This window comes from Nycticebus coucang, chromosome 12, assembly GCF_027406575.1.
Source record: "Nycticebus coucang isolate mNycCou1 chromosome 12, mNycCou1.pri, whole genome shotgun sequence".
Taxonomy (NCBI): domain Eukaryota; kingdom Metazoa; phylum Chordata; class Mammalia; order Primates; family Lorisidae; genus Nycticebus; species Nycticebus coucang.
The window spans coordinates 7,532,059-7,547,204 of NC_069791.1; positions in this window are offsets into that span (position 1 = coordinate 7,532,059).

Genomic DNA, 15,146 nt, shown 5'->3' on the forward strand with positions numbered 1-15,146 from the left:
CTGACGGTGCTAAAAAGTGGAGTGTCTAGTTACTCTTCCTCAGAACCAGCCATTACTGTCATGTTTTCTGATTGGCTCTAGATATGATCATGAGCAATAAATACATTAAAGTACTTGAAGTCTTTGCTGCCTTGCTAGTGTAGTATCCATCTGGTGGTACCCATCTGTTAAACCAGCACCTGCGAGGGGTCCAGCCTTCAGAACCTGCAAGAGGTCTGGCCTTCAGGACTTGTGAGGGGTCCAGCCTTCAGGACCTGTGAGGGGTCCAGCCTTCAGGACCTGTGAGGGGTCCGGCCTTCAGTGCCTGTGAGGGGTCCGGCCTTCAGGACCTGTGAGGGGTCCAGCCTTCAGGACCTGTGAGGGGTCCACCCTTCAGTGCCTGTGAGGGGTCCGGCCTTCAGTGCCTGTGAGGGGTCCGGCCTTCAGGACCTGTGAGGGGTCCGGCCTTCAGTGCCTGTGAGGGGTCCGGCCTTCAGGACCTGTGAGGGGTCCGGCCTTCAGTGCCTGTGAGGGGTCCGGCCTTCAGGACCTGTGAGGGGTCCGGCCTTCAGTGCCTGTGAGGGGTCTGGCCTGCTGTGCTTGCTAACTTTCAACCAACAGTCTTCACTGGAATAATCAAGTGAGTTCTGACAAGTAAAGATTCACGAAAACATCATAGATTTTACTCACTGAGTGAATGAACAGATGAATGAGTGAATGAATGAGCACTAAAATTAATAAATAAGTGATTAAAGGAACAGCTTATTCACATGAAATGAAAACTTTAGAAATAGTCTGCCATCCAGTTAAAAGAAACAATTACAGAAACAATGGATGGTTTACTCCAGTGTTAAATTAATTTCTAACTCTTCACCTTGGAAATGACAGAAAAAAGGCTTTGTTAGGAGAGACTAAAACATTAGTTCTCTTTTTATTTTTATCTTTTGATTGATTGATTGATTTGAGATAGAGTATTACTTTATCAAACTTCTGGCTGAGGCCCAAATTGTATCAAACTGGCAGCTACTTCAGTCCATTCGTTTTCAGACATGTTAACATGCAAGAGACATTTTATGAATTAATTGATTGAGTGATTGATTTGAGACAGAGTCTTACTTTATCACCCTCGGTAGAGTGATATGGCGTCATCGCTCACAGCAACCTCAAACCCTTGGGCTCAAATGATCCCCTTGCTTCAGCCTCCCAAGTAGCTGGGATTACAGGTGCCTGCCACAACACCCAGCTATATATAATGTTTTTTTAGAGATGGAATATTTCTCTTGTTCACACTGGTCTCAAACTCCGAAGCTCAAGCAATCCACCCACGTTGGCCTCCCAGAATATTAGGATTACAGGTGTGAGCCAACGCGCCTGTCTAGCCCCCTTTTTAGTTATTCTGCCTCCTCTATTTCTGCCGATCCTTTCCTATACATCTCACATTGTTCCGGTCAGGACTATTTGCTTTCTACTATTTCAGAGGCCTATGTTATCAATAACAGAAAATACCAGCTTCTTCATATCTGCCTGCTCAACGTGCATGAGAAATGAAGTCTTTGTCAATGACACTTGTAAAAGAGGATTCTTTTATTAAGTATTTTCAAAATGCAAGCTATGTCCTTTATTCATTTTGTAGGAATGGCTTCTCTTTCTGCTGGTTGTCATAGCATCACTTTCACTGTGTCTCTCTCCCCCTCCCTCTCTCTTTCTCTCTCTCTCTCCCTCTCTCTTCCTCTCTCTCTCTCTCTCCCTCTCTCTTCCTCTCTCTCTCTCTCCCTCTCTCTTCCTCTCTCTCTCTCTCAATGGTGCATTCCCACAGCATAGCAGAAAGATGGAGTTTTATATTCAGGTGGTTTGGGTAGAAAAGCAATTTTCTGAGCAGAAAGCAGATTTCTCTATTGGATGGAAATATAGCCACCATATCGCTTCTGCTGCAGTCCCATAAAATATCTCCTTACCCTGCCTTAGGTGCCGGGATTTTGAATGTATAAACCATTTTAGTATTGATATTTGAGTGTTTTCACCCTTTTGATAAAAATTTATCCTACAATCTATTGTATCTTTCCTGTGCTCTATTAATTTAACCTAGAATATTCTTCCATTATCAATTCTTTAAAAGCAGGAACTCCCATGATACCTACACATCTTACATATATATGAGTCAAAGTAAATTGAAATGATTATATTATTTCGTTCTTAATACAGGAAATAGTAGAGTGTGTAAAAGAAAGTAATCAAAATCTTCAAGATATTCAAGTGGAAAATATTAATACTAGACATACAAAATAGTAAAAATATCAGTAGTAAATGCAGTCAAAAATATAATTTAATTTCTTATTACATGGATTTGGAGACATATTAAGTGGTAAATCACGTCTCTTGAAACATAATATAACTTCATAGATTAAAATCCTAATGTAACCAGGTTATCCTTCGGGTTTTGTTCTCCCATCTCAGCTCTATGATGGAGTCTGATCTCATGGATTGGCCTTGCTAGCCAAGAAAAAATGAGATAGAACCGAGGCAGAGAAATATCATGACAATGAGGTCTCCCATGTTAGAAAAATTTTTCTGAAATGGAATTGTGACAAATATCAGCTCCTGGGGACACAGTAAATTAGTTTGCTCAAAATTCCAAAAGGCATGCTCGAGTAAGGCAGTTTCAATCAATGCAAAAGAGGGGAGATGGACTCAATGACCTGCCAGGTCTATTCCCTCCTTTACGTCTCCGAACGTGTCTGAAGCACATTAAGGCACCATTCTGTGCTGCTCACCTTGAATGCAAAGGCACACACTGCATCTTCCACGCAGCTCACACAGGACCTTTCATTTTCAAATTTACAAAGAATAAAATAAAATTAGAGCTTGTCACCTTGAGGGAGAAGAAAACAGACTCAAATCATGCAGCAGCCTGAACTGCTCAATCTTCAATTGAAAATAACCAGAAACAGGAGCTCTCAGCAGCCTATTCTTAGGCGCAGCGATGGGGTTTTTCATGCATAATGTGAGTGACTTATAATTGCTCTGAGAACCTGAAACTTTCTACCACCCGACTCCAGAGAGTCATAAACTCCCACAGATTTTGTTGCTAACATTGCAGCGTGTGGTCGTTAAGCTGCAGCAACCCACATCCCGCCCCTCTCCTGCCCTTCCTGGTGTGAACCCCGTGTACTCACACTGCACCAAAAAGGAATTTAGGACACTTCAGAAAGTAACTTGGACTGAAGCTTATATTATCAATGAAGAAAAATCCCTAATTAATTTCATTTAATTAATTTTGTATTAATATTATAAACAAAATTACAGAAAAAATAAACAAATTCCATGGCAGAGACGTAACCAAGCCTCCTAGCTCTCCCCAGCCTGACTAAACACCGGACAGGCCTCCTCCTGACTAATGACTTGATGTCCCTTTGCTCAGAGCATTTATTAAATACTTTAGAAAACTTGTGATTATAAATTCTCGCTCACCCTTTGAGATGTAAATCTTCTACAAGCCAGGAATGTCTTTCTCAAAGACCTGGGAGTCATTCTTGTGTCATGTAATAATCACCATTATATGAAGCCCCTACATCCCAGTCTCGTAGGAGGGGAGGGGCCCACCACGATGGCCTCATCACACTGACCACCCTCTCCAGAACATCCTCTGTGCTCTCCCATCAGCTCAGCCCAGAGTTTAGGAGCCTTCCCTCATCTTGCTGTAGCAGACTTGAGCACAACCTCTTTTCCCATTGCAGAAGTTTTCAGTAAGTTCTTCCTTGCCATTTTAACTGGTGCAATTTTTCTTTAATGGGCAATACATCATTGTATTGACAGGCTAACACATCATTCATTTGTTCCTTACTCTTAGAACCCAATTTTATTTTGGGCAATTAAAAGACTAAGCACACCAGCCTTCCCTGCAACTGGGAGTGGCCAACCCTGCTCCAGCAGCCATCTTGACCAGCAGCTCTATGCTAGGGACGGCTAAAGACAGGGCTTCACTGAGCCAGAAACTCTAGCATTAACCTCCCCACTTCTTTCCTATGAGACAGAAATATATTCTCTCTTTGCCTAAGACACTGTGATTTAGGGTAGTGTGTTAAGCATGATAAGATAAAATTTTAAGCATCCAAAACCTCAAAAACATGTATTTCACATATGTCTTAGGACTTGAAGGGGTATTAAATCCCCACCCTCTATTTTATACATGACAAAACTAAAGAATTGCAAACATTTCAACCCACTTGACTAAAATCCTTTCTATAGGCTAATAGACAAAATGCAAGTCATTTCTGTTCTCCATTGCCCAACCTGATGCCTGGCACCTAGCAGACTCCAGTGTTTAGTGAGTGAAGAGCACATTAACAAAAACTGCAATATACCAGGATAACTGTAATGGTGGACAAATAAACAATCTGATGTAGGAGCACAGAGGTTCGTACTTCTAACCACTCTCTGCAAGTCACTGTGCTCACCATCTTTAAGGTTGAAAGATTCATATTTGAGGCATATTTATTTTTAATTCTTTAAATCAGAATTTTTACTAATAAGAACTGGCTTGCCCATTAGAGATTTATATGTTTATCACAATGAGTCCCTTTTTCAACACACAGAGTCTGGCAAAAATAATCTACAGACCCAATTCTCTTTCTATGTGAATAGCACTGTCTGAGTCCCACACAACTTTCCTTTTGGGAATCTTTTGCTCAAGGTCTATGTACTCCTACAGCAGTGAAATAAAAATATTAAATCTCTAGATTGGATTAGTTCTGCTATCACAGGCAAATTCACACCAAACATGCCAAACCAATGTGCACAGTCTTCCCTCTGCTGGATTTGCATTCTTATTATTAATTGTGTTTAAATATTTGCAAATATTTACCGTCAAACACATGGATGCAAACTTTTTGCTGAGGCCCAAATTATCTCAAACTGGCGGCTGCTTCTGTCCATTTGTTTTCAGACATGTTAATATGCAGGAGACATTGCAGGGAGCCCCTCTGGGCTCTGCCGAGTCACTCTTCTGGGCTGTTTTCTTATCTAGATGACGACATCTGCCTAGGCAGCAGTGTAGGCCCCTGGCAGCTCTCTCTACGATACTGTGATTTAACTTCTACAGTGTTCAATATGGGGACTGCTTACTTCCCTTCCCTCACATTGCAGAGAGAGATATTTCTCTACTTCCAAGAAAGGAACAAACCCCTGGTTCCCTGTGATTTAACTTCTGCACTGTCAAATATGGGGACTGTTTACTTCCCTTCCCTCACATTCCATAGAGAGAAACTTCTCTGCTTCCAAGGAAGAAACAAACACTTGGGTTCCCTGTCTTTACCTCCTTTTCAATCCTTCCTCCCAGGGAAGGATTAACTTATCTGACAGGTGAGCCAGGGAGCACCCGAAATCCACCGGACCTCGTTTACCAAGGTAAGCTCACAACCTCAAGTTTATAATAAGTCAAGCATCTCACTCTCCTGCCCTGTGGACCCACATGCCCTCATATGGCACCCTTTGACCTCTTGCCCCAAATAGTACCTTCTCTCCACCAGGAGAGCCCACATTCTCTAGCTTCTCTGCTGAAAATCTGGAGACAAGTTTCAATGTGGATATGAGATAAGGGGCCAGGTAACCTGGCCCCTTATCTAATTCAGCTTCCCTTGTAGAAAGCTGATACTGCACTGCCATCCCTAGCTGACAGTCGGCACCATGTGAAATAAGGTCCCAGAACAAGGACTCAAGCTGGGTGTTTGCACATTCCAGAAAGTCAGGACATGGCCCCATCCTAGGGGAGAGGTGATGACTAAATCCTGGAGAGCTCTGGTTGAGCCCCAAATGCTGAGCAGCATGTGGTATAAGGGAACCTTCACACACGGCCACCCAGGGGAAAGTCGAGTGGGAGCTGCTCTGAGCATGGTCTGCTATACGGCTCTGCAATAAAGTTTGTGTTGCTTTCAAGCTCAGCCCCTACAGGATTGATACCAGGTATTTACCAAAATAAAAAACTTGAAGAACAAATTTAATGAACACCTTCTATCATCAGGCAATCTATAAGAGACAGAATCAATCTACTATTTTCCTTAAACAATAATTAAGTAAAGGAGTATGCAAAACTCAGAAAGTGCTCCTATCCTGCTCAGCAGCCAGATGGGCCCGAAGCAAGCAGTGACAGAGACAACAGTTCCAGCTGAGAGGGGCAAGTCAGATACCAAGCAAAGAAGGCAGAAGAGGAGGTGGAGCAAGATGGTGGCTGAGTAACAGGTTCCCTGCAAATAGACACAGTGAGTCTGGGGAGATAAGACTCCAGGCATCTCTGGCTGGTGGGATCTCCCTATAATCATCCCTTTGAGGATTCAGGGAGTCAGCAAGGGACTTCTGGACCCCAAGAGGAGGACAAAAACAGTGGAAAACTGGCAAGTGGTTGCATGTGTTCGATCGACCTAATCCCGCCAACAGCCGTAAGTACAAGCAACAGTGAGACTGCAAACTGGAAAGGCCTTACCCGTGAACTGTTTCGGTGTTTTTGGACTTGGAACTCAGTTGAACTGCCTTGGGGACAGCTTGAGTAGGAGTGCAGAGAACTTTGGGCATTGTCTAGGGCCCCAGATTGAGCCCTGAACTGGACGGAGCTAATAGTGTTTGGCTGTGGGCCACAGGGAGCCATTGTGAGAGAACTGCCCCAGCAAGCTCCGCCCTCAGGGTCGCAGAGCAAGGATCAAGCCAGAGCTAGTAACCTAGTGATGGAGCAGCCTAAAGGCAGGGACTGAGCTGCCTTACAGCCTTAACCCTCAGGGGCAGAGTGAGACTGGTTTTGGCACACTGGAGCCTCAGGCTATTGCCCTGGGTAGAGTGTTGTGGCATCACAGCTCATAGCAACCTCAAACTCCTGGGCTTGGCGCTGCCCGGACCTCCATAAGAGCTATGCCACGACCCCCAACCCACAAACTGTGCCCGCCAGGCCTCCACATGCCCTGACCAGGAAATGCAGGAGCCGCACAACCCTGTGTCCTCCCTCCTGTACCCTCCCTGCCTCCACACTAGCCTGCTTGCCTGGCCAGGGCCTCTGGTAGCTGTGTGCCCTCTGGAGCCGTCCCTACCTCTGCGCAGAGCCCTTCTCCTGGCCAGAGACTGCTGGAACCTTGGGCTCTCTTATGCCAAAGTTACTGGGCACCAGGCACTCCCAGAACCGTGTGCACCACCTCCCGCCTTGTTGCTGGATCCAGGTGAGTCACACTCCTGAGCTGCTTCTGCAACCAGAACTCCTTGGATGGGGCAGCCCCAGAGGAACTACACAGGGTCACTCCCTACAAAGATCCAGCAACAATAGAGTGATCCCGCTGGGGTCTTATCTTGGAGAGACACCTCCGCAACTCTGAGGACAAAGGAGGCAATGGTGAAAAACAATCATGAGGCAAAATCAACAGAAAAAGTCTGGCGATATGAATAATCAGAGTAGATCAACTCCCCCAGGGAGCAGTGGGGCAGACACAGCACAGATCCCATGCACAAACAAATAGCTGAATGTCATAAATCAAATTCAGAACCTGCATAGCAAATAAGATTGAATTAGAGGCCGGGCGTGGTGGCTCACACCTGTAGTCCCAGCACTATGGGAGGTCGAGGCGGGTGGATTGCCTGAGCTCAGAGGTTCGAGACCTGTATGTAACAGCAGTGAGCCAGAGTAAGACCCCGTCTCTACTAACATCAAGAACATTGCCAGAGAAAGACAAAAAAGAGTACTTCAAATGAAGAAGAATGAACAAGGAAATTGAAATTAAAAATAAAAAAATTAAAAAAAAAAAGATTGAATTAGAATTCCAAGCAGTAACACGAAAGATATCTCAAGAATTCAACAAATTCAAAGACCAAATGACCAAATGACCAAAGATTTTGACACATTGAGACAAGAAGTTGCAGCCCTCAAAGATCTGACAAACACAGTAGAATCCCTTCAGTAACACAATGGACCAAACAGAAGAAAGGACTTCTGACAATGAAGACAAAGCTTTCGAACGCTCCCAAACTCTCAAAGAGGAAGAGAAATGGAGGGCAAACACAGATCACTCTCTCAGAGAGCTCTGGGATAATTCGAAGAAAACCAATATTCATCTTATAGGGATCCATTAAAATGATGAAGTGGCTTCAGAGATTATGAAGGAGAACTTTCCAGACATACCAAGAGATCCTGAAATTCAGATAGCAGACAGTTTCAGAACTTCAGCATGAATCAACCCAAATATGACATCCCCCAGACACATCATAATCAATTTCACTAAAGTTAATATGAAGGAGAAAATTCTGAAAGCAGCCAGACAAAAGAAAACCATTACCTACAAGGGGAAGAATAACAGAATAACTGCAGATATCTCTGCTGAAACCTTTCAAGCTAGAAGACAATGGTCATCAACTTTTAATCTCCTAAAACAAAGTAACTTTCAACCTAGGATCCTGTACCCACCTAAACTGAGTTTCATTTATGATGGAGAAATTAAATACTTTAATGACATTCACATGTTGAAGAAATTTGCGATAACTAAACCAGCTCTCCAGGATATTCTCAGACCTATCCTCCATAAAGACCAGCATAATCCTCTACCACAAAAGTAAACCCACCCAGAAACTTTTCATCAAATTCCAACTTCCACAGTCGCAAAAGGATTAAAAATGTCCACTGGACTCTCAAAAGGCTTACCAATATTCTCAATTAATGTAAATGGTTTAAATTGTCCTCTAAAGAGGCACAGGTTGGCTGACTGGATACAAAAACTCAAGCCAGATATCTGCTGCATATAAGAATCGCATCTTACATTAAAAGAAAAATATAGACTCAAGGTGAAGGGATGATCATCTATACTCCAGGCAAATGGAAAGCAGAAAAAAGCAGACATTGCAATCCTATTGGCAGATGCAATAGGCTTTAAATCAACTATAATTAAGGATAAGAATGGACACTTCATATTTGTTAAAGGTAATACTCAATATGATGAGATTTCAATTATTAATATTTATGTACCCAACCAGAACGCACCTCAATGTATAAGAGAAACTCAAACAGACATGAGCAACTTGATTTCCTCCAGTTCTATAGTAGTTGGAGGTTTTAACACCCCTTTACCAATGCTGGATAGATCCTCCAAAAAGAAGTTAAGCAAAGAAATTTTAGATTTAAATTTAACCATTCAACATCTGGACTTAACAGACATCTACAGAACATTTCATCCCAACAAAACTGAATACACATTCTTCTCATCAGCCCACAGAACATACTCCCAAATCGACCACATCCTAGGCCACAAATCTAACCTCAGCAAATTTAAAAAAATAGAAATTATTCCTTGCATCTTCTCAGACCATCATGGAATAAAAGTTGAACTCAATAACAACAGGAACCTGCATACCCATACAAAAACATGGAAGCTAAACAACCTTATGCTGAAGAATACATGGGTTATTGATGAGATTAAGAAGGAAATCACCAAATTTTTGGAACAAAACAACAATCAAGACACGAATTACCAGAACCTCTGGGATACCACAAAGGCATTCCTAAGAGGGAAATTTATAGCACTGCAACACTTCCTCAAGAAAACGGAAAGAGAGGAAGTTAATAACTTAATGGGACATCTCAAGCAACTGGAGAAGGATGAACACTCCAACACCAAACCCAGAAGAAGAAAAGAAATAACCAAAATCAGAGCAGAATTAAATGAAATTGAAAACAAAAGAATTATACAACAGATCAATAAATCAAAAAGTTGGTTTTTTGAAAAGATCAATAAAATAGATAAACCTTTGGCCAACCTAACCAGAAAAAAAAAAGTAAAATCTCTAATTGCATTCATCAGAAATGGTAACGAAAAAATAATAACAGACCCCTCAGAAATTCAAAAAATCCTTAATGAATACTACAAGAAACTCTACTCTCAGAAATATGATAATCTGAAAGAAAGCAACCAATACCTGGAACTACGCCACCTACCAAGACTTAGCCAGAATGAAGTAGAAATGTTGAACAGGCCTATATCAAGTTCTGAAATAGCATCAACTATACAAAATCTCCCTAAAAAGAAAAGCCCAGGACCAGATGGCTTAATGTCAGAACTCTACCAAACCTTTAAAGAAGAACTAGTACCTATATTACTAAACTGCTTCCAAAATATAGAAAAAGAAGGAATACTACCCAAGACATTCTATGAAGCAAACATTACCTTAATCCCCAAACCAGGGAAAGATCCAACAGAAAAGGAAACTATAGACCAATATCACAGAACAGAATAGAGAACCAAGAGATGAATCCAGCTACTTACCGTTATTTGATATTTGACAAGCCAATTAAAACATTCAGTGGGGAAAAGATTCCCTATTTAACAAATGGTGCTGGGTGAACTGGCTGGCAACCTGTAGAAGATTGAAACTGGACCCACACCTTTCACTATTAACTAAGACAGACTCTCACTGGATTAAAGATTTAAACTTAAGACATGAAACTATAAAAATACTTGAAGAAAGTGCAGGGAAAACTCTTGAAGGAATTGGCCTGGGTGAATATTTTATGAGGAGGACTCCCCAGGCAATTGAAGCAGTATCAAAAATACACTACTGGGACCTGATCAAGCTAAAAAGCTTCTGTACAGCCAATAACATAGTAAGTAAAGCAAGCAGACAGCCCTCAGAAAGGGAGGAAATATTTGCACGTTATACCTCCAATAAAGGTCTAATAACCAGAATCCACAGAGAACTCAAACATATTAGCAAGAAAAGAACATGTGATCCCATCTCAGGGTGGGCAAGGGACTTGAACAGAAACTTCTCTTTAGAAGACAGACAAATGATCTACAAACATGTGAAAAAAAGATCATCATGCTTAATCATCAGAGAAATGCAAATCAAAACTACTTTGAGATATTACCTAACCCCAGTAAGAGTAGCCCACATACAAAAATCCCAAAACCAGAGATGTTGGCGTGGATATGGAGAAAAGGGCACACTTCTACACTGCTAGTAGGAATGCTTACTAATACGTTCCTTCTAGAAGGATGTTTGGAGAATACTTAGAGACCTAAAAATAGACCTGCCATTCGATCCTATAATTCCTTTACTAGGTTTATACCCAGAAGACCAAAAATCACAATATAACAAAGACATCTGTACCAGAATGTTTATTACAGCCCAATTCATAATTGCTAAGTCATGGAAGAAGCCCAAGTGCCCATCGACCCACGAATGGACTAGCAAATTGTGGTACATGTATACTATGGAATATTATGCAGCCTTAAAGAAAGATGGAGACTTTACCTCTTTCATGTTTACATGGATGGAGCTGGAACATATTTTTCTTAGCAAAGTATCTCAGGACTGGAAGAAAAGGTATCCAATGTACTCAGCCCTACTATGAAGCTAAATTATAGCTTTCACGTGAAGGCTATAACCCAACTATAGCACAAGACTATGAGAAAACGGCCAAGGAAGGGGAAGGGAAGGGGGAGGTTTTGGTGGAGGGAGGGTAATGGGTGGGGCCACACCTACGGTGCATCTTAGAATGGGTACAGGCGAAACTTACTAAAGGCAGGATACAAATATCTACATATAATAACTAAGAAAATGCCATGAAGGCTACCTTGAACAGTTTGATGAGAATATTTCAGATTGTATATGAAACCAGCACATTGTATCCCTTGATTGCACTAATGTACACAGCTATGATTAAACAATAAAAAAAATTTAATTAAAAAAAAAAAGAAGGCAGAAGAGCGGTGCTGCTAGTAATCACGGCCAACAGGAGACACCAGGGTAGGCCCCCAAAACATCAGGACCTGGTGACCAGAGTTCCAGTAACTGTGCCTGTGTGTGTATCATAGACAGAATCTCTCTCTGTCACCCAGGCTAGAGTGCAGTGGATCAGTCACAGATCATAGCAACCTCAAACTCCTGGGCTCAAGCAATCCTCCTGCCTCAGCCTCCCAAGTAGCTGAGACAGGTACACAACCCCACAGCCACCTAATTCTTATTATTATTATTTTGGTAGAGACAAGGTTTCTACCATGGGTTTAAGACCCATGCTGGTCTCAAACTTCTGGCCTCAAGTGAGGCCAAACTTCCAGCCTCAGCCTTTCAAACTGCTGGGATTACAGGTGTGAGCCACCATATCTGACTAAGTCCAATAACTTTTGACAGCTCACCACGGAATGTCAAAGAATCAATTGTCACAATGCATGTTCTTAAACCAGCAGCATCCAACAGAAATATGTACAGTGCAAGCCACATATGTAAATTTTCTAGAGGTCACATCAGAAAAGTAAATAAATTTTAATTTAACATATACAAAACATTACTACCTCCACATGTCAACATTGAAAACTATTTCCATTTTTTAAATATCATCTTTCAAAATCCAGTGTGTATTCTGTACTGACAGCAAGCCTGAATTCCAGCCTAGACACATCCCACGTGCTGTACAGCTGCACATGTCCTGTGGTTATGACGCTGGACAACACACAGTTACACTGTACCCAACAGGCTGCGTACAGATAGAAACGGAGACGTCACTTATGTGTGCATATCAAAAACTTCCCAACAGCAGCAGCAAATGGAAACTTCGAACTTCAAAGACATTAGTACTAAACCAAACAACTGTGGATGACGTTATTTTACAAAGGAGATGGTGCTTTTAATCCAGAGCCACTGTCTATCTTCATATTGTAAGTTTCAACCTTGGATTAGAAGAAGAGGAGGAAGGAGAAGAGGAAGGAGAAGGGGAGGGGGAGGAGAAAGGGAGAGAGGGAGGGAGGGAGGGAGGGAGGGAGGGAGGGAGGGAGGGAGGGAGGAAGGAAGGAAGGAAGGAAGGAAGGAAGGAAGGAAGGAAGGAAGGAAGGAAGGAAGGAAGGAAGGAAGGAAGGAAGGAAGGAAGGAAGGAAGGAAGGAAGGAAGGAAGGAAGGAAGGAAGGAAGGAAAGAAATGTCAAAAACCTGGCCTCACAGAGCTGATTTTAAACTCCATTTCTCTTACCCATTCCAGATCGCCTTCTCCTGAGCAAGTCACCCTCTTTCCCTGCTGCAGCTCCCTGGGCTCATGTGAATAACGTGGCCGCAAAGTTGCCTCTGCTCCCAAGATCAGGAGCAAATCACTGCAACTGAACTGTTGTCCCTCGGGGGGTATCCCACAAAGGCTGATCCTGTAAATTGCCAGGAAAAATTCATCTTTTTTCTCCATGAAATTATTTTCAAATTTCTGCTGGTAAAAGATTAGCCAGCAATAGAAAGCTCTTGTCATTAAAATTTGCATCAACAAATCACTTTCTTTCGCCTTTGCATACTTCCTTAGCAGTTGTGAAACTGGAGATGTAGTTGGTAATTTTTAAGAAAAATACATCTTTCTATTCACATGAAAATGTGCTGTGGAGAAAATAAAATGGGTTGCCTAATATCAAAGGAGGCAATCTTATTTGAAAAATAGGCCTCCTGCCCTGCACAGAGATAGCTGATAAATTAAAACAAAACCAAGGAATTAAGTAAAAGAGGACAGGCCTGTGGCTCAAGGAGTAGAGTGCTGGCCGCATATACCAGAGGCGACGGTTCAAACCCAGCCCTGGCCAAAAACCGGAAAAAAAAAAAAAAAGGACACATAAGCTAATGCAGTCTGAAGGCAACCTCTGCTTTAACGCCAACAAATCATACCATTTTTTTGCACGGTTTTCACCTGCTGATTTTACATTTAAAAACGAATAGCTAGTAAAGCAAAAGCAAACATCTTCTTACAAAGACATAGAACAAATAGATCTTTTTTTTTTCCCCACCAGTGAATCTAATTCTAAGCTACAGCAATTAGCAGTCACTGAATGATCAATACTCAAAACTGATTTGCTTGGGCACTTGTGAAACTGGATTTTGACAGCAGGAGATTAGTGACCATCAAAGTGCTGGTGAGAAATCACAAATAAAGAGAACTTTAGGTAGAGAGTGAATCAATGGTTTCACCGTGTGTGAACTCTGCTCCCCTCGCAATTCAGTCCTGGAAATTCAAAATGCCTGAACACAAGTCAATGGAAGCGATCTGCCTTTTTGAAGTGTTACAAGAAACACATCACTCTCAAACTCACAAAATGGGAAGCGTACCCTCAAGTTCTCAGGACTGCATCATGCGGACAAGTCCAGTCTAAGAGGATATGTCCTCTTCGTTTGCACACCTCTTTGTCATTACCACGTTTTGCCAGTAAACCCAACGGCTAATTTCTTCTACTGGTAGTTATCAATAAATGGTGGTTAAACCCCCTCACAGGAATGTTGGCATGCCAACATTGTAGCTGAGTAAGGAATAGATAGATAAAAAGAAAGGAATAAAGAAGTAAAGAATAAAGTAAGGAATAAAGAAATAAAAAGAAAAAAAGGTTGGCATTCTCTTAAAACGGATCTCATTAATTAATTTTGAGGCTCTGTCTTCACAAAAGTACAGCACCTCTCTTAACCATATCTTTCCAGTGGCAATGTGCAGGCTCCTTTTGGAAATGGATGTATAAAAGATAAAACTCTATTATTATTTTTTCTTCAGAAAGTGGGGAGAAAATATTTGAAGACTGAACATCATTTAGTAAACACAAAAGTAGCATCTTGTTCCATGCAAGAAGTGCAGTGTTGCTGAAGTGCTGTTTCACATGTCAACAAATGCCAACAGCTAATTTTTTTTTTTTAATATTTTCTTTGGTTTCTTTTTTTTTGTTGTTGTTGTTGTTGGGGATTCATTGAGGGTACAATAAGCCAGGTTACACTGATTGCAATTGTTAGGTAAAGTCCCTCTTGCAATCATGTCTTGCCCCCAGAAGGTGTGGCACACACCAAGGCCCCACCCCCCTCCCTCCGTCCCTCTTTCTGCTTCCCCCCCATAACCTTAACTGTCATTAATTGTCCTCATATCAAAATTGAGTACATAGGATTCATCCTTCTCCATTCTTGTGATGCTTTACTAAGAATAATGTCTTCCACTTCCATCCAGGTTAATACGAAGGATGTAAAGTCTCCATTTTTTTTAATGGCTGAATAGTATTCCATGGTGTACATATACCACAGCTTGTTAATCCATTCCTGGGTTGGTGGGCATTTAGGCTGTTTCCACATTTTGGCGATTGTAAATTGAGCTGCAATAAACAGTCTAGTACAAGTGTCCTTATGATAAAAGGATTTTTTTCCTTCTGGGTAGATGCC